We start from the raw sequence: 19,981 nt of genomic DNA, 5'->3' as shown, positions 1-19,981 counted from the left end.
CACAACGGGACACACAGCGACGCACTCAGCTCTTCTCACCGAGGATGAACAGCCGCACACAGGGGCAAGTTCCCGCTCCAGAATGTTTCAGGTACCGGGCCAATTGGAAAGAGGACTCGGGTAAAGACTTCCAGAAATAAAAATAAGCAAAACTCCCCTCTCTCTGCCCTGCTGAGCACTGTGCCTCCTGAAGCATTGTTCCCTTCCAGGGAGGCATTCCCACTCTTCTTGGTCATTTTATTACACATCCCTGGGGACCGCGAATATTTTTTAGGATGTTCATGTGCTCTGAATGTTTCAGTATATTCAAATAAGCTAATTTAAGGAAACAAAGTCTTCCTAAGGAACTAAGAAAAACACTAGACTAGACCCACAGGCTTGGGCCTCAGCCTGGCAACATTCTAATTGGAGGACTCAAGTCTCTGAGGCTCGGCTGCTTCTGGCGGGGCCCACGAGATGGCCCGGGAGCCCAGTGAAACTGAAGATGTCCTCCTCGGGTCAGCAGCGCCCAGACCCAGGCTCCAGGCCAGCTCGCACCACTCGCTCCCCAATTTCACCGAGAGGGGAAGCGCCCAGTCTTGCGCGGCAGAGGCCTGCGGTGTGTTTAGTTCGAGCGGGCCTGCGTCAACATAAATAGCGCAACTATTTTGATGCCACAATCGAAGAATGTAAGGGAAAAGGAGGAGAAAACCAACGATAAAACGATAAGGCCAGCCTTTCCACGCGGCAGCACAGAGGAGCCTATCGAATAGCACACATGCCTCGTTCCTTAAAGTAGCACTTACATTCCTAAACCAAAATACTCCCATCATATTAATAGGGCGGCTTAAAGCATCATCTGGAGAGGATCCCGCTGGGGGGTCGCCAGCCCTGCTCCCACTCCGGTCCCTACTTCAGTGCATTTTGTCACAGGGCCACAGGACAGGAATCCCCTTCTCTGAATCATCTTGAATCAGGATCACAGACTTAACTGCAGGTTCACGGGGGCGTGGGGGGGGGGAGACGCCTTCGGGGCATGTTTAATGAAGACCACCACCGTCTAAAGTTCCTTTTGTGACTTGCTGTTGGGTCCCCCAGCCCCTGCCCTTTGTTACGCAGTGGACCCCGCCGGCAGGCCCGGCCCCACGCCCTCGGGCACCTCTGGGCTTCCAGGAACTGCCCCCCACGTCCACACGGGCCGCCGCCGACGGGACAGAGAGGCCACGCAGGCAGGACGCCACACCCACGCGCGGCAGCCCCTCGCGGGGCCCGCGGGCTCCCCCGCGCCGCCCACCCCGCGCGCCGGCCGGCCCGGATCAGGTGTGAATACTTATGTAATCGTCCTCGGGGCCACGCCTTTGCCCGCGCCCCACCTCCGCCAGAACAAAGTGAAGTTTAAAATAGAAACCAATTACCTGGCCGCGGCCGCGCCTCGGCCCCCGGAGCGCCGCCCGCGCCGCCGCGCAGACCCCCGCCCCCCGGCTGCGCGGAGACACGCGCCCCCCAGCCCCCCCCCCCCCCCGCCCGCCCCCCCCCCCACCCCCCAACCCCTTCCCCCCAGCCCGCTCCCGCCCCAACTAGGCCCCCTCCCGCCCGCACGGACCCCCGCCTTTGTTACGGTGCGAAGTTGGGCCGTGGGTCCCCGTCTCTTTCACTTCTTGGGTTACAGTGCAGGCGAGTGACGTCCGCTCCACATGACGGGGGCGGGGGGCGGGCGCCGGGGGGCGGGGGCGCGGGCCGGGCCCTCCCCCACCTCGCCGCCTTGCCCGCCCCGCCCACAGCCCGCCCCCTGGCAGCCCAGCAACAAGCGGCCGCCGCCCCCGCCCCCGGGGCGGGCAGGTAAATCCCCCCGCCCCCGCCCCGCCCCCGCCCCGCCCCCCCCCAGCGGCGCCCCGGGCCCGGCGCCGCTCGCTCGGAGATACATAAATAGGAATGATTTAATCCCGCTACACCTCCCCCTTGCTGCCCATTCCTCACTCGGCGAGTTCACCGAGGTGGGGGCGGGGGTGGGGAGCAGAGTCGGGTCGAACTCGGGCCGAAAATGGCCGGAGCGGGAGGATGGGGTCGGACACCACCTCGTAACTGAGTTGGGTTCTCGCGGGGGGTGGGGGGGGTGACGACGGAGGTCGCCTGGGGCCGCCCGTGGGCCCCCGGGGTAACCCCGGTGAGGCAGGGCAGACGGGCACCCCGCGCGTGGACGAGGGCGGGGCGCGGGATCCCTCCCCGAGGCCTCCCTCAAGGGGTTTCGGGGGCAGGAGGGGCCCCACGTGGGTCCGTGACCGGCGCGCGACGGCAGCAGCATCCAGCCCGGAACGACGCAGCGCGGCACCGGGAGCCCCGAGACAGAGATGCTGCGTGATCGGGTCCGGCCCGCACGCGTCCACACACCGCGACCGACGTTCCCGGGGAAGCTGGCGCCAGGTCAGGCCGGCACGAAGCGTGGGGCGGCCCGTGACGCGCTCCGCCCGTGAATGTGCCCATTGTGCGGGGGGGACCCGGCGGGCGCTCGGCGCTCCCGAGTCGGTGGGCAGCACAGCCTCTCCCCACCGCGCGCGGGTCGCGCTCCAGAACCTGCCAGTGGCCTCGGGGTGAACTTTCAGCGCCACCGCGGAACGTGAAGTTGTGAGGTGCCCGCGTCCGCACTTCGCCACGGATTCATACCCCTTTCCCCAGCGCCCGTTCCGTGTGCGCTCTACGCCTGGCGGGCGCGCTCCGTCCCCGGACCCCGAGCGCGCGAGGCCGCGCCCGCCGCGTGGGAACGGGACGGAAGGAACCGCACGGTGCGGTCCCCGCCGCTGGAAGCGGAATCCCATCACTCCCGTCTTCCTCCCCCTCTGCAGGTTCCGACTGGAATCCGAAAGCGGCTCTCGAACGCCCATTCTTTGCAGGAGGACCTCGGAGGAGGCGAGGTCCCCACTGCAACTGCTGCGTGCCCATCTAGCTGCCCAGACTCCGGTAGAAGCGTGTCCGCGTCTACAGCACGGGGCTGTGCACATCAGGAGCTAAGGACGCGCGAGGCTAGCAGCACTGCACGGTGTGCGTACACATGGGCGCATGCACGCGCGCGCGCACACGCACACTCCAAATTACCTCCGGGATGGAGAAAGCCGCTGCGGATTGGCCGACAGAGCCGTCACTCACACCCAGGGGGCAGGGAGACTTAGCAAGGCTGTTTCCTTCTTCTTCTTTTTTTTTTTTCTTTTTTTTTTTTTTTTTTTCCCCTTCCCTCCCTACCGTTTCATTTAATGGTAAAACAACAGCAGAGCCCTGAAAGTTAGCCATCTGCGCGGAGAGTTTGCTTTCTTTAACGACGGGGGCGTCAGACAATATCCATTTAAATATATTTTGTTCTTCCACAATGGCTGAAAAGGGAAATTAGCGATCCGGGGTGGGGGCGGAGAAGGAGCTAGGAGTGAGGAGGAGGGGGTCATCCGGAGGGGTGGACGCGGAGTGAAGAGTTGTTCTCAACGCCCAAAAAAGACTTTGACCTTTATTGATCTCGAAATTAAAAAATGTTTTTCACAGATCAGATTGTAACAAACGCCGGTCCTAATTCATGCACTCATTATTTTAATTTTATTATTTAAGCTTGCGCCAGCAATCGAGTTTCCTTAAGAAAGAACTGACCTATTTTTGGCTGGAGATAAACGATCATGTTAACAGATGTTAATCTTGTAATCTGTTTTTCCTGTAAGCACTTTACATACCCGGGTTTCAGACCTTAAAAATAACATCTTTTCCAAAAAGACCTGACGTCACAATTCACTCCCTGAAAAATCACCCCCCTCCAGTTTTTTTCCTCTGCAATGATTTCAAAGACATTAAATCTTTTTCACTTTATAAATGCTGATTTGTTCTGCCTCAACTCCCACAGGCTTCTATTTGCATTTCAAATTCCACAGGTTACACCAGTCGCCTTTTCAAAAAATGTAAACCAACAATGAAGCAGCAAATGGCTTTTTGTGCATCTGGATTAAATAAGGCGCAGAATGAATATATTTAAAAAGAGGGCTGAGCAAGTTGATCTTTGCACACCCGGAGACCAAGTAATTCTTTATCAGTAAGCCAGCAGAATGAGTAAGATGCAGACACACAAACCCCAGAAGGTCCTGGTCTGATCCCGGTCTGCTGCGGGGAGCTTATTAACGCGGATAATAAATGGGGCTGACTTACAGACCCACATTTTCGGGTAAAAGGCTGGGTCTCTCTGGTCCCTAATTGCAAGGCTCCACCGGCTTCCCTGCCCACTACCACCGATTGTCAGCCCACACCAACCTCCTCCATAAACCGCTGTTTTCCATATCCAACTCGACTGGCTTTTAACAAACTTATTCATACAAAGTTTCTTTAAAACTTGACGAGGCGGTTTATTCTAGACACCGATCGCAACTATTCGGTGTGTTAGTTCTCCCTGGAAATGGCAGACGAGGCGCTTTTCCAAACACCCCCCCCCCCCAGCATTTTCCTTTTCTCGTATATCCCCGGGTACATGTCGCGATCCGTACCTCCCCAACCCCCACTCCGACCCCCGCCAGGGTCAGTGCATCTGCGAGGAGCCCCTGCCACCCTGAGCCCTCTCCCCACCCCTCACGGTCACTGAGAGAACCCTCGCCCCCACCCCCACCCGGCCCTAACTTCCCTTCCAGGAGCACTCACTTCTTTAATGTTAGGGTCACTTATACGCTCCCAGCTAATGGGCATGCAGCCAGGGGAGGGGGAGGCAAAACACCCCCCCCACACACACACACACACACGCCAACACGTACCCGAGGCAGCAGCGCTCGGTGCCCACAGGCATCGATCCCATCAGCCAAACCCTTAATAATTGAAGCGGCTCCTCGGGCCCCGCAGCCCCATCACCCACCTTCACTAGCCGGAGCGTTTTACTTTAAAGTAAGGCAATTTGCTCTTTGTCTCCTAATGGATGGAGAGCGCATCCGAGCTCCCCTCCTCCCGCGTCGCCTTTGACGAAGTGTACAAAGCCAGAGCCTCTTCCGCGCTCCCACCCGGCCCCCACCCCGCCCCTCCACTGCGGTAAAAACCACCTCCCAGCGCTGGCCTCGCCGCCCGAAGTTGCATCTTCCCTCTCCTAGAATTGCCGAGCGGAGCAACTATCCACAGGGAAGCCAAGCCGCCCTCCCCGCGCCCCGGAGCCCCTCCCCGCCCCCCACCCCCGCGGCGCACACCGGGGTCCCGGGCACCGCCAGGCCCCGGGCCCCGCGCCCCCGCCCCTCGCCGGCGCCGCGGCGCCCCCCACCCCACCTCGGCCCCTACCTTGGCGGGAGGCGGCGGGCCCGGGGAAGAGGACGCGCACGCCCCGCGCCTCTGAAGGTGAAGCCGAGCGCCCGAGGCGCGGAGCCGAGCGCTGCACTAGATCGACCGCGCCAGCTGCGCCCGGGCGCGGGGGACGCGCGAGGGCGCGCGGGGCCCGCCACGCGCCCGGCCCCCTCCCCGCGCCGCCCTCGCGCGCCCCGGACGCGCCCGCCCCGCGGGGACCCCGGCGCCGGCCGGGCTCTGGGGGCTGCGTGGCGGGGGGAGGGGGCCGGGACCCCGCGGCCGGGCGCAGGCCCGAGGCTTCCCCCAGCCACGGAATGGTCTGCCCTGTAGGAAACGCACACGCTCCACTATTGTCTCATCAGCACAAAGTTCTACCACACTGCGGGCAAAGTCTGGAGGCTCGCGATGACTCAGACGCAGATAATTCTTCCCCTAATAGCACTGAATCACGATCCCAGCGGCTAGTTGTCGCCCTTCTCCTCCAGGACCCGCGCTGCCGCAGATCCAGTTACGGGAAGCTGTTTACGCGCGCACACACGGACACACACGCACGCGTCCATACGTGCAGACGTGTCGGGACGCGTTTTCCGCCGACTGGGCACCTGAGCACCCAGCCCGGAGTGCAGACCTCTACGCGGGTATCCCTGCGGTGGTCCCAGATGCGTGTGCATTCCACACGGCTCAGCGTGTGCGTTTCACTGAACTTCCTGGTCAGTGTGTTGGGGATACTCCATAGATTAAGTCCTGGGTCCAGACCAAAGTCGGGAGGACTTTGCTGGATGGCAATTTAGAAACGACCGTGGGCTTTTATTTTTATTGTTATCCTTGGAAAGTTCAACTCTAATTTTTTTTCTGTTTTTCAAACCATTTCTTCACCCCAGCTGCTCTCCGCGGGCCGTAGTTAGTGGCAGCAAGTTAAGTCTGGGAATAGAAATCCCAATTTGACTCCAAGAAGCAATCATGGTACACGGGGCGGGGGGAGGGGGAGGCGCAGACGGGTAAGGGGCGGAGGAACGCGGAGAGGGGAAGAGGAGAAAGAGAAGGGGCGCGCCCCTGAATCAGCGATGACGCAGAGCGAGGGAGTTGGCCTGCGGAGGGGAGCACTGTCTTCTCCCACCAGGCTCCTGGCCATATTGTTCTGTTCTCCTCGTGATAACTCCGCAGTGGAGATGGATTCCGTCCAAGACACCGACGTAGCTGGGCTTCGCCATCAGCGCTGCAGTCCGGCGTCACCTTCCGCCGTGGCAGTTTCTCTCTCGGCGCCCAACGCTCGCTCACACTCGACTGCTGATGCAGCTCGGGCCCTCTCCAACTTAGGGCATTTACAACAGAAACTACTAAGGACGAGCTCCAAAGGGAGGAGCTTGTGCCTGCAAAGCTGGACTCTCAGACACAGGGGCCATTCTGCACGTGTGTGCGTGCGTGTGTGTGTGTGTGTGTGTGTGTGTGTGTGTCGGTGGAGGAAGAAGGCAGCAAGAGGGGGTGGACCTTTGCGAGAAGGATCTTCGAATCCTAAAATGTAAGCTCCTTGTGATTAATGGTCTGCATTAATTAGGATAGCAGGCACAGAGGTAAAGGTCTTTGGCAATTGTTGCAGGTTTGGGGGATGAGTGCTTAAATGGCCTGTATTCTTAATCAAATTTAAGTCTGGTTCACAGAAAAGTATTGAATGAGCACAACTCATTACAGTACCCTGTGACAATTCACAAATGAAAGTACCCCCCAGATGAACTAATTCCACGGATATAAATGGCGTATACAGACTTAGAGAAATCCTCACGTGTTATACGTGTGCACACACAAAGATTATAATATGCACACTTGGAATTTTATAGTTGTGTTTGTCCTATTTGGGAACGGATTTGAGTCAACGGTAAAAATCCACTTTGTTAACTACATTCTTGGGTCTATTTAAGACTACAGTATTGCTCTAATAACTTCCATATGTTCAAAATTGACAAGTTAGATCAAGGGACGTTTGGTCAGCAAAACTTCCAAACTCCTCCACATATAATTGTGAGTTTCATGACTTGCCTCCTTTCTGTAGCCTGCTTATCACCCACATGTGATCTCACTGAGGGCAGAGCCAGTTCTACAATAATACCGTGCTTTTAAAAGATTTCCCTTCTCCCTTTCTCTACAATGCATGCAGAATCTGAGAATGTAATTCGAGAGACAAGCCAGGGTTACATTCTGGAAAAACAGCAGCTTGCCAGCCAGCAGGTCTTGATGCTGCTGAGGGTGCCACAGTGCCCGGCGAGAGAGTGTTTACATTATTTGTGCACCAAGCCACTGGCAGAGGTCCGTTTGTCAATGCACTCTTAGCTTATTCTGGGACGGGGGTGTGGGGGGGCACGGGGAGGTATAAAAATAAAATATTTAGCAAAGCTTCCCATACTACTCCTACAACATGTTTAGCATTGCTAAAATTTCAAGTGTTTAATAATATCTGCAAAGACTTCAAGTAGCTATGAAAGATTAAGGACACTGTTTCCGCACAAAATACAAAGCCCTGAAATCCCTCAAAAGAGGTTCACCTCGTTTGAAATGTTTAATTACAATATTTGGGTGGAGAACCATGATATTACCGGATTACTGGTTGCATACATATTTGGCTATTTACAACTTTATCGCAAGCAATAATTCTGCTGAATGAGATAGATGGAGAAGAAAACACACTTTCTCTTGTGATTGTCTAATGAATTATTTGTTCAGCATTTGGGACTCTGCTCTTTCAAGCTAAGGAAAATGGCATTTTAATGCAACAGCGCTCAGTGGCTTGTCTGCAGAGCTTAGGTGGGAACATGACTGGTGAATATTTGGATCAGAAAGGTTCTGGAAGGGTTCCATTAAAGAAGAGCTAAGAGTAAGAGACAAACAAACAAAAAGAAGCCCAGCAAAGGTCTTGTCTGTCTGAAAGCTGGAACTGAAACTCTTTAAAGTATGAAATCCAAGACAAACTAAAAAATATTTATTAAATATGCATGCTTTAAAATTTAAGTGCACTGCTTATTAGTAAATATTTAATGTTAATTCTATCTCTGTGCAAATTTGTATCCTATATCCCAAATTACATCTGAGGAAGAAGAATGACAGTGGCACCTAAGTCTAAGGGTAATTAGCTCTTTGAACTAACTTAAATTTACAGATTTAAGAGTGGACAAGGGGGAAATTTTAAATTGTCGACAACTACTCCAAGGTATGGACTGTTTTAGGAACAGAATACCTGTTGACCACCTTCATATCATGTAGAGTAGGTAACAATTTCATGTGTAAATGGAAATTGGCTATTTCTTTAATCATTGATGGTTTCATAAATATTGCCCCAATCCTAACCTGATGTTTTTTTTTTCCTAAAGTCTTAATTTTTTTCACAGAACTTGGAAACTAAGAGAATACACTGCATTTAGAATATGGAGGAAGAGGAATTTAATACAGGGTGATCCCCTGTGGAGAAGGAGGGCAAAGTTGTAATGATATTTTAAATAGTCTTCTACAGAATGGTTTCAGAGGGTTGACTTTGGAGGTAACCAGCAGAAAGAAGGTCTTTAATCTTGGTGTAGGAAACTATCTTAGTTCTGGTTTTTTAAGCTTTATTCCCTTGAAGGTGATGAACTGTAGCAAAAAAATAGATAATATCCTTTTCTTACACACACACACACACACACACACACACACACACCCCTAAGTGATCTATGCCCAAATCCTCCCATGTTTACTGTAACTTCTAAGTTGTGTCTCTTGTTTGGTCTTTTACGTTCAGGACAATTTAGAGTCAAAGTGGCAGTTTTCTTGTTTTGTTTTGTTTTGTTTTTTAAGACTTATTTGGGGTCGCCGTCACGTGCAGGGGGTGGTAACTACATCAGGACTTCCCAGCAGGTAGAGGGCCCTCAGATCTGTTCTTAACTTCAAGCAAAGCAGAAGACTTTGGGCAACAGCTGGCTGGATAGCTGATCCGCAATTCCACAGATGTGGTTCTTAATGGGTTGAAGAAGAAAAGGAAGGAGACCATGGAGCAGAATTCACTTAAGGAAAGACAAATTCAAAAAGCAATCCTCTTGTGAAAGATTTCCATGTCAGCAGAGGGACTGTTTTTCCCATTACATTTTCTCATAATCCCTACAGTCTGTTCATTACTTAACAGGTAAGTTGTGACCTCTTAACACCACCCTGTCTTAGGATAGCAAAACCATGACTTTGTCTGCCCCACAATCTCATTATGTTTCATGGTGCGTAACTGATTACACGTGCATGTTTATGCAAAGTTTGCTGAGAGAACCAGAATAAAGTAAGGCAAACAGCCAGGCCGCCTACACTGTGGGCCGCAAAGGCTTTGCCCGATATCGCAAGGGCCTTGCCCCAGTCTCAGCTTGAAGGAAAGAATTTGGCATTTGGGGGTTGGGTGGAGTTGGAAACAGAACAATATGGAAAGAAGATGTGGATCAGTTGTCATAAGAAGTTAGGACATTTCGTTGGTGAGGGAGGCTAGGTACATTTTAGGGGGTGACCATCGCAGTACGATATACGTAATGTAAAACTGACCATTTTAACCACTGTAAGTGTCCAATTCAGCACATTCCAGTCCTGTGCAACTGTCACCAGCACTCACAGCCAGAACTCATTCCACCTTGCAAACCTGGAACGCATGCCCATGAGACGACTCCCCGTTCCCCCGCGGCAGGAGACCCCTGTACTTTGTGTCTCTGAATGCCGCTCCCCCAGGGGCTTCCAACAAGCGAGCTTGTCCACTGTGGTGAGCTTATCCACCCAGCGGATGCCCTCCCGGCCCAAGGCGCTGTGGCTAGCTAGTATTTTGTCTTCTTCAAAAAAGACGCTGAGCTTGTATGTGAGTGGAGGCAGGACCTTCACCAAAGAAACGGATTAACAAAGCGAGTGTAGTCTCCACAGAAACGACACTCCTCCTCCTCTCCCCTAAAGTGATCTCCTACCTGCCTGTCTTTGCTTGTCTTTGCCCCAAACGGATCCTGAACCAACGGCATTACAGTAAACTCGGGGGGCCCAAATCAATTTTGGAGAGCGGCAAACAGTTCGATCTCCTGTTGAGTCGCTGAATTGTCCTGAGTCACTGAGAAGCACACGTCCGTGTTCTCTCGCTTGGCACAGCTCCTCATGCCAACAGCGTGAAGGGGGAAACAATATCAGGTTGCTGACGCATCTTACACATTGAAACATTTTTAAAATATTTCAAATGTTAAAAATAGGGAGGCATGATTTAAAGTACAAGATGACAGGGGGCACCCGGCTGGCTCCATTGGCGGAGTGTGTGTCTGACGCGCCCTGCTCAGTCGCCCACCCACCTTGCACGCTCTGATGCAGGCCTGAGAGTGAGGCCTAACTTCAACAGGAATGTTTCTTATATTCTTCTTGTGTAGAAAACCCTCATGGGGCGTCCATTGTATCTCACTTTACGGGAACGGGTGCCACTGTTGTCTCATTGCACAGGTGACAAGGGACCAGACAGACGTGTACCACCCCTCCCCCGGGGCCTGATGGGCTGGTGCAGGCCAGGGGCGGGGTACAAAGCCAGCAGCCCTGACGGGAGAGTCCTGAGGGCCACCCAGGCCCACATCACCAACCCTCATGTCAACGGGCCCGCCAGCCAGACACCATGGCCTTGGCCTTGGCTGTTTTCAAAGTACTTCTACGGATAGACAAAACCAAACCTGTCTTTTCTGTTAGTCCTTCTTGGAAGGTGTCACGACCTCTCCATCCAGTTCTCATTCTGTTCATCAGCAGTGTGCCCCTGTGTATGTCACATCACACCCCCCAGGGCGTCTGTGTCACCCAAGGGGCACTTGTCACTCAGCAAGGGACATTGTCGGTCTTCCGTCCACATAATGTGCGTGCAGGATTACTTACGCACTGGTGGAAGGGGAATCTGTATGGGATTCTGTCTCGGTTTCCCAAAGGGTGTGAACTGTTGTTGTTGTTAGTGCATAAAACATAGGAAGATAGCATAAGCAGTTGAAGAATTAGGTCGGGGGTGAGGGGCGGGAAGTAGAAAAAGATGCAATCAGGGTCCAGAGGAGCTCACCCAGGTTTAAGACAGGTGCACATGGATCCTATGTGTGGTTGGGGGGGGGGTGCGGAATCTTCCCCTGAGCTTCCTGGCACCCAGAGCAAAGAGGGAAGCACTCAGCTTTGACAAGATTGGCACAACCTATAAAACGAGAAGCACACATTTCCACAGAAAAACAGTATGTCCTAAACCTGGTGCCTCAGTGAGATTTCTCCTGCATGTTCGTGAAAGAAGGGAGGGCGGAATGGACGGCATTCCCAACATCATTTTTACCAAGAAAATACTCAGACAGTGTTCGTCACAGTAGTTTGGAGGCAAAACCATGAACCTACGATACAGTGAGAATTTGCAGGAATGACCTGGTCTGTTAACCAGGAAGAGCGTTATCGAGGACAAGAAGAAGGAGAACGTGAGACCATCCACGAATGCTGACCGTATGTCCGTGGGGACACACATCCCTTCTTCTCCTCAGAGACAGGGTCTCCTTCATCATGGACTTGCTGACAGCATCAACATGAACAATCACATTTTCCCTGAACACACGGTTTTCAAGTATCCGAAAGCATCAGAACTGTTGTTCCAAGTTGTGCTCATTCTCTTGAAATGCGGGCCGTGTCCAGAACCGTTCGATTTTTCTTCGCTGGTTTTTACAATTCTGTTTGTTTGCTTAGGATGTCATTGGCATGGACAAGGCTCGCCGAATCCTGGAGCCACACCCCAAATTAGAGACGTTTAAAAGCTATGTCCATTTAGGATCTGATGTAGACATTCCCAAGCACGATGTGAAATGTGGGTTGGGGTTCTGCTCCCTCTCTCCCCGCCAAGCCCCTGCCTAGATCAGGTTCCCGGGGGAGCCCCCGATCTTCCCCGAGCCACTGGCCCTCGCCTCCTGTCGCCAGTGAGGCCTCCCGGCAGTTCTGGGTTTGCGGAAACTTCTGGGGTGTGGACATGAAGCGTTCACAGGGTCTGGACGCACACTTTACTTCTTTATTTCTGACGGCTTAAGCCCTTTGGCTTCTAGAAAGCCTTTATTTAAAATAAATACAGGAAAGATGTGTTACACTGTGAGTTACAATACAATACAATCCTCCACTAAGTGCCAAACTCTGTTCAAACAAAGTTCATGGCTGGACTGACAAATTTACAAAAGCAAGGAAATTCAAAGAGGAGGGCCGCCCCTCAGCCGCCACTCTCCGTCGTGCGGGCTGCCCTGCAAAGTGGCCCAGCAGAAGGAGTGGGCGGGTTTCTTCCGTTTCATCTGGTTTGCTTCTGAGTTATGATACCTCGGTAAATCGAGGGTATAGGTAAAAATAAAGAAATCCTTAAAATGAAGTCACTTTCTGTTATGCTCCTTTTCTTCCAGAAAATAAATCACCCCAGACTTCCAGGACAGAAAACCGATACTGCACGTTCCCACCCTGTCCCACGGCTCCCTTTTTCTTAGTTGCAACTGAGCTTATCAATTGTTTACGCTGGGATTTTACCCAGATGGGGCAGGAAAGTAACTTTTAGGCAAACTGATAATAAACTTCAGTTAAAGATCTTGTATTCTTTAGGAAGTAATAAACCACGATTTCACTACTATTTCTAATAGCAGGAAACATTCCTTTGAAACAACACAAAGGCCAATTTTAAAAAGACGTATTTGTGAAGTATTACAGAGTTGACCGTTCCACTCCTCTTACCTTTTCAGGAAATACCGTCTTATTTTTAAACACAATGATGTGCTCACATGTACCCCCCTAAGGAAAATTTTTATGAAACCTTCTTTCAATTACCTACAATGCAAAAAGGATTACAAAATCTAAACTCTGCTTCAGAAGAACCTCTAACACTATTATTTCCGTTGACTCCTGTCTTTCTGCATCCCCGGAACTCACCGTTGTGCAATATCACTTCACCCCTCCTCACTGTGCAGAATCACAGGGAGGTTCATGGTGCAAATCTCCTGTTCATTTCAGGGCCACTCTCGCCAGATTAACTGAACGGGGAGGAAAAACAGAGCACATATGTAAGGGGAATGCAAAGAAACTGCTTATCTAATGCTATGAGAAAAAAAGACAGAAACCAAGCAAAAAACCTATTGTTTGGTGACTGTTCACAGATCAGTCACTTCCAAACTGTGGCGGGAGCGTCGTCTGGAAGGGTTCTCTGCACATTAGGTCGGAGCATAAAAGCCATGAAGACACAACTATTCTCTCTGTGTGTAGAGATGCTGCTTATGTCCCAAGTCAGCGGTACTGCGTGGGGAAAGCTGTGGATATGAACGAGGTTCCATGAGGTCCAGGTGATTATTTTGAAGTCACAGACTAAACAATCAAATGAATGCATTAGCTGTGAAACATCTAACTTCCCAAGGGCCGAAGCCCTGTTGTGTGTGTGTGGGTCTGTGCATTCCTGGGCCAGCTGTGGTCGAGAAGGTGACCACCAGGCTGCTCCTGAAATACAAGGAGAGGTTTGTGCTGCGGATTCTAATACACATGCTGTGCCTTGAGGCACTTTCTCCTTCATTTGTTTTAATTCTACTCACAAAAGCAAAGTGAAATTGCTCAGAACTGACTCCATTTAAAAGTTTAAAATTTAGGGCGTGTCTGGCTGGCTCCGTCAGAAGAACATGCTAATCTTGATGTTGGAAGGTTGTGAGTTCGAGCCCCATGTTGGGTGCAGAGATTAGCAGATAAATAAATAAATAACTTTAAAAAAATAAAATGAAAAGGTAGTTTAACATTCATAGCAAAGTTGTTATGTTTCCTTCACGGGACAGTCCGTTAGAAGCAGAAGCATTTGGAGCTCGTGTCATGTTTTTAAGAACCACGTGTCCACGAGGCCGGTTCTTAAAATCCATTTGCCCCCCACACTATGGGAAGGCGTCTCCTCTGTGGCCCTATGGGTCGCACATGGCTCCATCCTAAGATTTGAAGGTAGAACAGTGTCCTCGCTCTACTCCATGCAGCTCCTGCCTTCCCTGGTACGTGGACACTGAGAAATTTTAGGAAGGATAATGATTCTTTCTGTAGCCAAAGAAATTGTCTTACAAATTGTCTTACAAAATTGTCTTACAAAATGTAGCAGTCAGCGATGAACTGCAAATTTGGGATAGTTCCTGGATAGACTCAACTGTATCAACTAATGTCAATTGTATGTATGATTATAACCTTAACCGTCGTCCAAACTATGAATGATGAGAAGCAATATTTAAGAGGATAAAGGAACACAGGGCACATCTGGCTTTAAGTGCACCTCGTCTCAGTAAAACCAGATGTAAGTCGTAAAACCCAGCATGTTAACTTTTGACTCATGTCATCTGACATCTGACGCTATCACAGGAGTAAGGATACATCAAACATGTGAGATGAGCAGAGAACCCTTTGCTCATTCGCCAGATGTGTACTGAGTTCATAACTGGCGTGAGGCATTGAGCGAGGCCCTGGGTCTTCACCGTGAGGCCAGCCCCCAGGTCGCAAGGTGCTTCCCAGGCTTCAGCCCATCTGCGCCTTCTCGCAAAGGGTCCTCTTGCGGAGAGAAGGAATCTGAGTGGAGACATGGCTCTCCTCCTTGTCCTGGAGGCCACCACAGAGGGCTCCGGTAACACGGGGGGAGCAAGGCAGCCGCCGTCTCCCTCCCTGAGGAGCGGGACATCGAGGCTCGCAGCAGACGCCCTACTCTAGCAACTTGCCCTCTTTGCTGCCGCCATTCAAGCCGGGGATTTCCGTGCTTTGAGTGGAAAGCAGCCTCCGTCTGCTTTAGCGGCACCTCCGGGCTCTGCCGCTTCCCTCCCCGCCTGTGAGCCCCACGAGCAGCCGCGCGCAAGCCCGGGTCAGAGACCACAGGGGCTGTGAATGGAAGTAGACGGCCATCAGGGGTCACCACGAGCATCTTCCACAGGAGAAGGACAGGATCAGATTCATTGTTAGAGATTGCTTGGCCTCAGGAAGGAGAATTAAGAGGTCAGACGCCACTGAACCTGATGATCAAAATTCTGAGTATCTCCCGTCCGGGCAGAGGCAGGGAGGTCGCTGTGGGAGGCTGAGATGGAGCACAGAGAGGTGAGGGGGGAATGCTGTCCCGAGGGGAGACACCCACCCAAAGCAGGATGAAGTGGCCAAGGGATGAGATCCCGCAGCACGTTAAGGGATCCAGCAACCGGCTGTGCAGGGACCTCAGGTGAGAAGTTTCCACGGGACACCTGGGACAGCGGCCAGATGCGGGGGCCTGGACAGGTCAGAGTTGAGATGAGCCTGTGGTCAACGCCTGCTGGAAGGGCCTTGGGGTTGAGGCAGGGGACTCTCTGCCTCACTCTGGTGTGAAGCGGGGAGAGCTGTGCGGATGCTGAACGCAGACGCCGTGGGTCCGAGGACATGCGGAGATGTCTGCGGAATGAAGACACACCACCGCGGCAGAGGCCCTCTCGGCCGCTCATGGGCTCTGTCTGCTCCCGGCCATGGAGACGCCGGGTGGGCCCGGCCCACACCAGTGGCCTCGCTCAGGTGGGTGGGCGCTCAGGGAGTACGAGCCCGTGCAAGCCCGCTGCCCTGCTCTGAGCGGGAGGGTTCACCGCACCTTTTGCTGAAAGGCCTCTGTGGAGCGCTGAGGAGGTCAGGAATCACCGGCCTTCGCTCTGTTGTTGGGACCGTCCTGTCCCCCAGGCCCGAGGCCCATCCTGAAGCCCTTTCTCGACATCAGCTGTCACTTCACATCTACTCACTGAAGAAAATCCCCTCCAGACGTAGAATCGGAAATGAATGTTGTCCTCTCTCCAAGTTTTGACAGCCTCAGGCCTGGAACTCTTCTGGAACCCAGACTAAAGAAAAGTGGGAGCAAAAAATAAATAATTTTTTTAAAGACCAGGGGTAGAAGCACCATGAGTGAGTAAAGAAGCCAGGAGAACTTATCGTTCCACTTAATAGACGCTGGTTATAAGACATGTAGCGGTAACTACCTGGAACAGGAACCCTCCCAAATCCCAGGACCAGAGCAGGTAGAAAAAAGCCTGGTGAGGTTTTATCTGGGTTGGGTGGAAAAAAGAAGTTTATTAATACTGGATATTGACAGAAAGAAAGATTCATTAAGTGTGTTCGAAATTTATGAGTAGAAACTAGAAAAAAAAATCAGAGAAAAAGGGGTTAAAACCTAAATGGTAATAAAAACCCAGAGAAAGGAGGGGAAATAGAAAACACACAATATGCAGGACAAGTCAGCACACGGTCGGAATAAAAACAAGTGCGAAAAGAAGATACGGGACTGCATTTCACGCCTAGTCACGGACTCTTCCCCAGAGAATGCAAACAGCAAGATTACGTAGGAAAGGACGGACATCAGGCAAATATTAATAAAAACGAATAAAATGGAATGATAAAAGCAACAGACAAAAATAGAAGTCATGACAAAAAGAAAAACAAAGTATATTTCGAACTGATAAAAGTTACAAGAAGATTCTTCGTAAACGTTTATGTACCCAATAACGTAGCTTCGAAACACAGAAAGCACGTGCTAGCAAGTATCCAGAAAATAGACAAATCATCAGTTCTAATGAGGGTTTAACATACATCTAACACAAGCCATGGGCTAAGTAAATAAAAATAGTTGTGCTTCATGCATTCAATAAAGTTGAGCTGACAAAATATGGGATACTATAGAAGACAAAATAGAACCTCTCTGGAAACAGTCATTGTAAAAATGAAAGAAGAAAACAAATGAACAAAAGCCACAAGGAACTACTGGTAAGTTCCAAAGTAAAGAAATCACCAAGGTGTTATTCTGAGCCACAGGGCAAACAACTACAAATTAATAATACGGAGATAGTCAACCACCTACTGGAAAAAATAATCCAAAATTGAGTAAACATCGAAAATATCTTGAATTTTAAAATATCTTATGTAAGTACAAATTTAAAGATCTTAAGGGAAAAAACAATTGCAAATTACTATTTAGATTGAAAAGAAATGAGGGATCTACATAGCAAATATCTCATCTCACACATCTCACACATCTCAAAGTGTGATGGAGCCGACAGGGAGGGAAACTTACGTAGGAATACATTTATCATAAGTTCCAACTCAGAAAGCTATCAGAAAGAAAAATGAAATGAAATCAATCCAAATAAAAGAGAAGAAAATAGTGAAAGTCAAACACAATACACGAAACAGATAAAAAATAATAATCAGTAATTGAGTTGATTACTAAAACTAAAAAAATCGATTATCAGATAAACTTTGCCAGTTCTAATCAAGAGACAGAAAGAGGACACACAAAATCAACAGTTAGGAGTAAATTACATGAAAATGTATTTTATTATAAAGGAATAATGTGTTTATGTCAATAAATTTAATAATCCAAGTAAATATTTTTAAGGGATGTAAATTACCAAAATTGGCTTAAAGAATAAGCGGTTACCTTAAATAGACAAATAATGGCAGAAAAGTTTAAAAAGAAGTCTGGAGCTTTGATTTAAAATGATATCACATCAGCAGTTTTATAAAGTCATTTAAAGGGGCACCTGGGTGGCTCAGCGGGCTACAGCCTCTGACTTTGGATCAGGTCATGATCCCAGGGTCCTGGAATCAAGCCCCACATAGGGCTCTCTGCTCAGTGAGGAGCCTGCTTTCTCCTCTCTCTCTCTCTGCCTGCCTCTCTCCCTACTTGTGATCTCTGTATGTCAAATACATAAATAAAATCTTAAAAAATAAATAAATAAATAAATAAATAAAAACATTTGTTTTTTTAATTATAGAAGCAAAACATGCTTATTTTAAATAAAACAGTCAAATGTGTAAGAGTATACCATAAAATTCCTCTCCTCACTGCATCTTTTATCCAAGTTTCAATGCCCAGGGGTAACCCGTTAGCTGCAGACCTCTTACCACCAAGAGGCAAACCTACACATTCTCGTTAAGTTTACAACAAGGAGCTTGAAGGCACACATCAGTGTACAACTTACTTTTTCATTTCCATCTGGTGTCATGACATCAATTCATATAAAAATATAACAGATGCACAGTATTCAATTGTGCCATAATATTATTGCAGAATATTTCGGGTCAGCTGTCCCTTGCTTCAGAGAAAGAAGCATCTGTAGACAATATTTCAGCAACCTGGGAGAGCGCCTTCCACCAGAACGTGGGGTGGGGAGGAGTCTCCAGATGAAACAGGAGAGCGCGGGACTTGGGCTAGTGTCCCACCAGCCCTGAGGAGATCGTCAGATCCAGAATGACTGAACAATGATGAGAACTGAGGTTTGAAGTATAAACTTTCCAGGTCAAGATTAGCCTGACCATATAAAAAATAGATGAACATAAAAAAAACCCCACTATATTTTCTGTACAAGGACTTGTACAGTGTACGTGTTGGACAAGACAGACCGACACTTCCTGTTAAGGGGGGGTTCACCAGGTTCTGAACCGCAGGACCACGTTCTGAGCACACCATGAACCTAACGTTCTGCTGGGGGCCGTGTTCACTGTATCCCCCCGGGTACTCCAGGTTCCCCCACGCCGCTGCCTGAAGTGACCTTACTTAGCGACTGTCAGTCTAGATCTTGATCAGCCGGGGGCACTTTATGAGGCTGTGGGCAAACCTACGGACAAGAAGGAGGCACTTTCTGGGAAGGACGCAGTGCGGAAAAGAGAGATATCACACGTGGAAAGGCGGACTGAGTCCAAGGTCTCCCTCCTTAAACTGCGAGGATCCGTAGCTACCGTAGTCACAGGGTCTAGAAACGCAAAGGTTAAGACCAATGAAGAGAATGGTTAATTCATGTGAAGTTTCTTACGTTGTTTTTACCAGAGCCCAGATTCATTGTGCAGGATGTAAAGAGGATATGACAACAAATGACAGCAAGTAACCTGGTTTCTACTTCTGATCTACGTTGTCTTCCTTTAACCTTTTATTAGGATCATCTGAAAGTCATGCTTCTTTGCTTCATATTTAATATGACGGGTCGGGGCACCTGGGTGTCTCAGGGGTTAAGCCTCTGCCTTTGGCTCAGGTCGTGATCTCAGGGTCCTGGGATCAAGCCCCGCCTCGGGCTCTCTGCTCAGCGGGAGCCTGCTTCTCCCCCTCTCTCTCTCTGCCTCTCTGCCTACTTGTCATCTCTGTCTGTCAAATGAATATATAAAATCTTTAAAAAATAAAATAAAATAAAATGATATGGACTTTCCAAGAAGTGATCATGGGACAACAGGATATGCACATTCAAAAGAATGATGTTGGACCCCTTCTTCATGATAAACCCCCAAATTAACACAAAATGGATCACAGACCTAAATGTACGTCCTACAACTATAAAACTCTTAGATGGAAATAAGTAGTAAATCATCATGAACTTGGGGCAGGCAAAGCCTTCTTAGATATGGCACCAAAAGCACAAAATAAAGCAGATAAATTAGAGTCCTTCATGGGGAAAAGTTTTTGTGTCTTCAAAGGACGTTCTCAAGAAAATGAAAGGAGCTTCCAGAATGGGAGTCAGTATTAGGAAACCGTGTATCATATCTGATCAGGGGCCTGTAATCTGGTGTGTACATGGAACTTTGAAGACTCAGCAATTTAAAGATAAATAACCCAAGTAAAAAAATGGGCCAAGGATCTGACTAGATCGTTCTCCGAAGAAGATATGCAAATGACCAACAAGCACACGGAAAGATAGTCAGCACCATTAGACATTAAGGAAACGCAAATCAGATCCCTAAC

At 50.0% G+C, this 19,981-nt stretch overlaps 1 protein-coding gene across 4 annotated transcripts in view; it reads right to left on the bottom strand.

The window, feature by feature from the left end:
- The window catches only part of ZNF516 (zinc finger protein 516), a 114,029-nt gene extending 108,633 nt beyond the window's left edge, over positions 1 to 5,396 (bottom strand). The window contains exon 1 of one of the 4 annotated variants that reach the window (XM_032872210.1): positions 5,254 to 5,396. The gene's annotated coding sequence lies outside the window, so the exon portion shown is untranslated. Of the gene's footprint in view, positions 1 to 1,582; positions 1,723 to 4,745; positions 5,029 to 5,253 lie in introns of those variants that run through there. The other 3 variants (XM_032872209.1, XM_032872211.1, XM_032872213.1) reach the window with 3 other exon arrangements.
- Between the last annotated feature and the right edge of the window lie 14,585 nt (positions 5,397 to 19,981).

The sequence above is a fragment of the Lontra canadensis genome, unplaced genomic scaffold (assembly GCF_010015895.1).
Source record: "Lontra canadensis isolate GAN:19392208 unplaced genomic scaffold, GSC_riverotter_1.0 scaffold44, whole genome shotgun sequence".
NCBI lineage: Eukaryota > Metazoa > Chordata > Mammalia > Carnivora > Mustelidae > Lontra > Lontra canadensis.
This window is presented reverse-complemented; position numbering and strand designations above follow the sequence as displayed.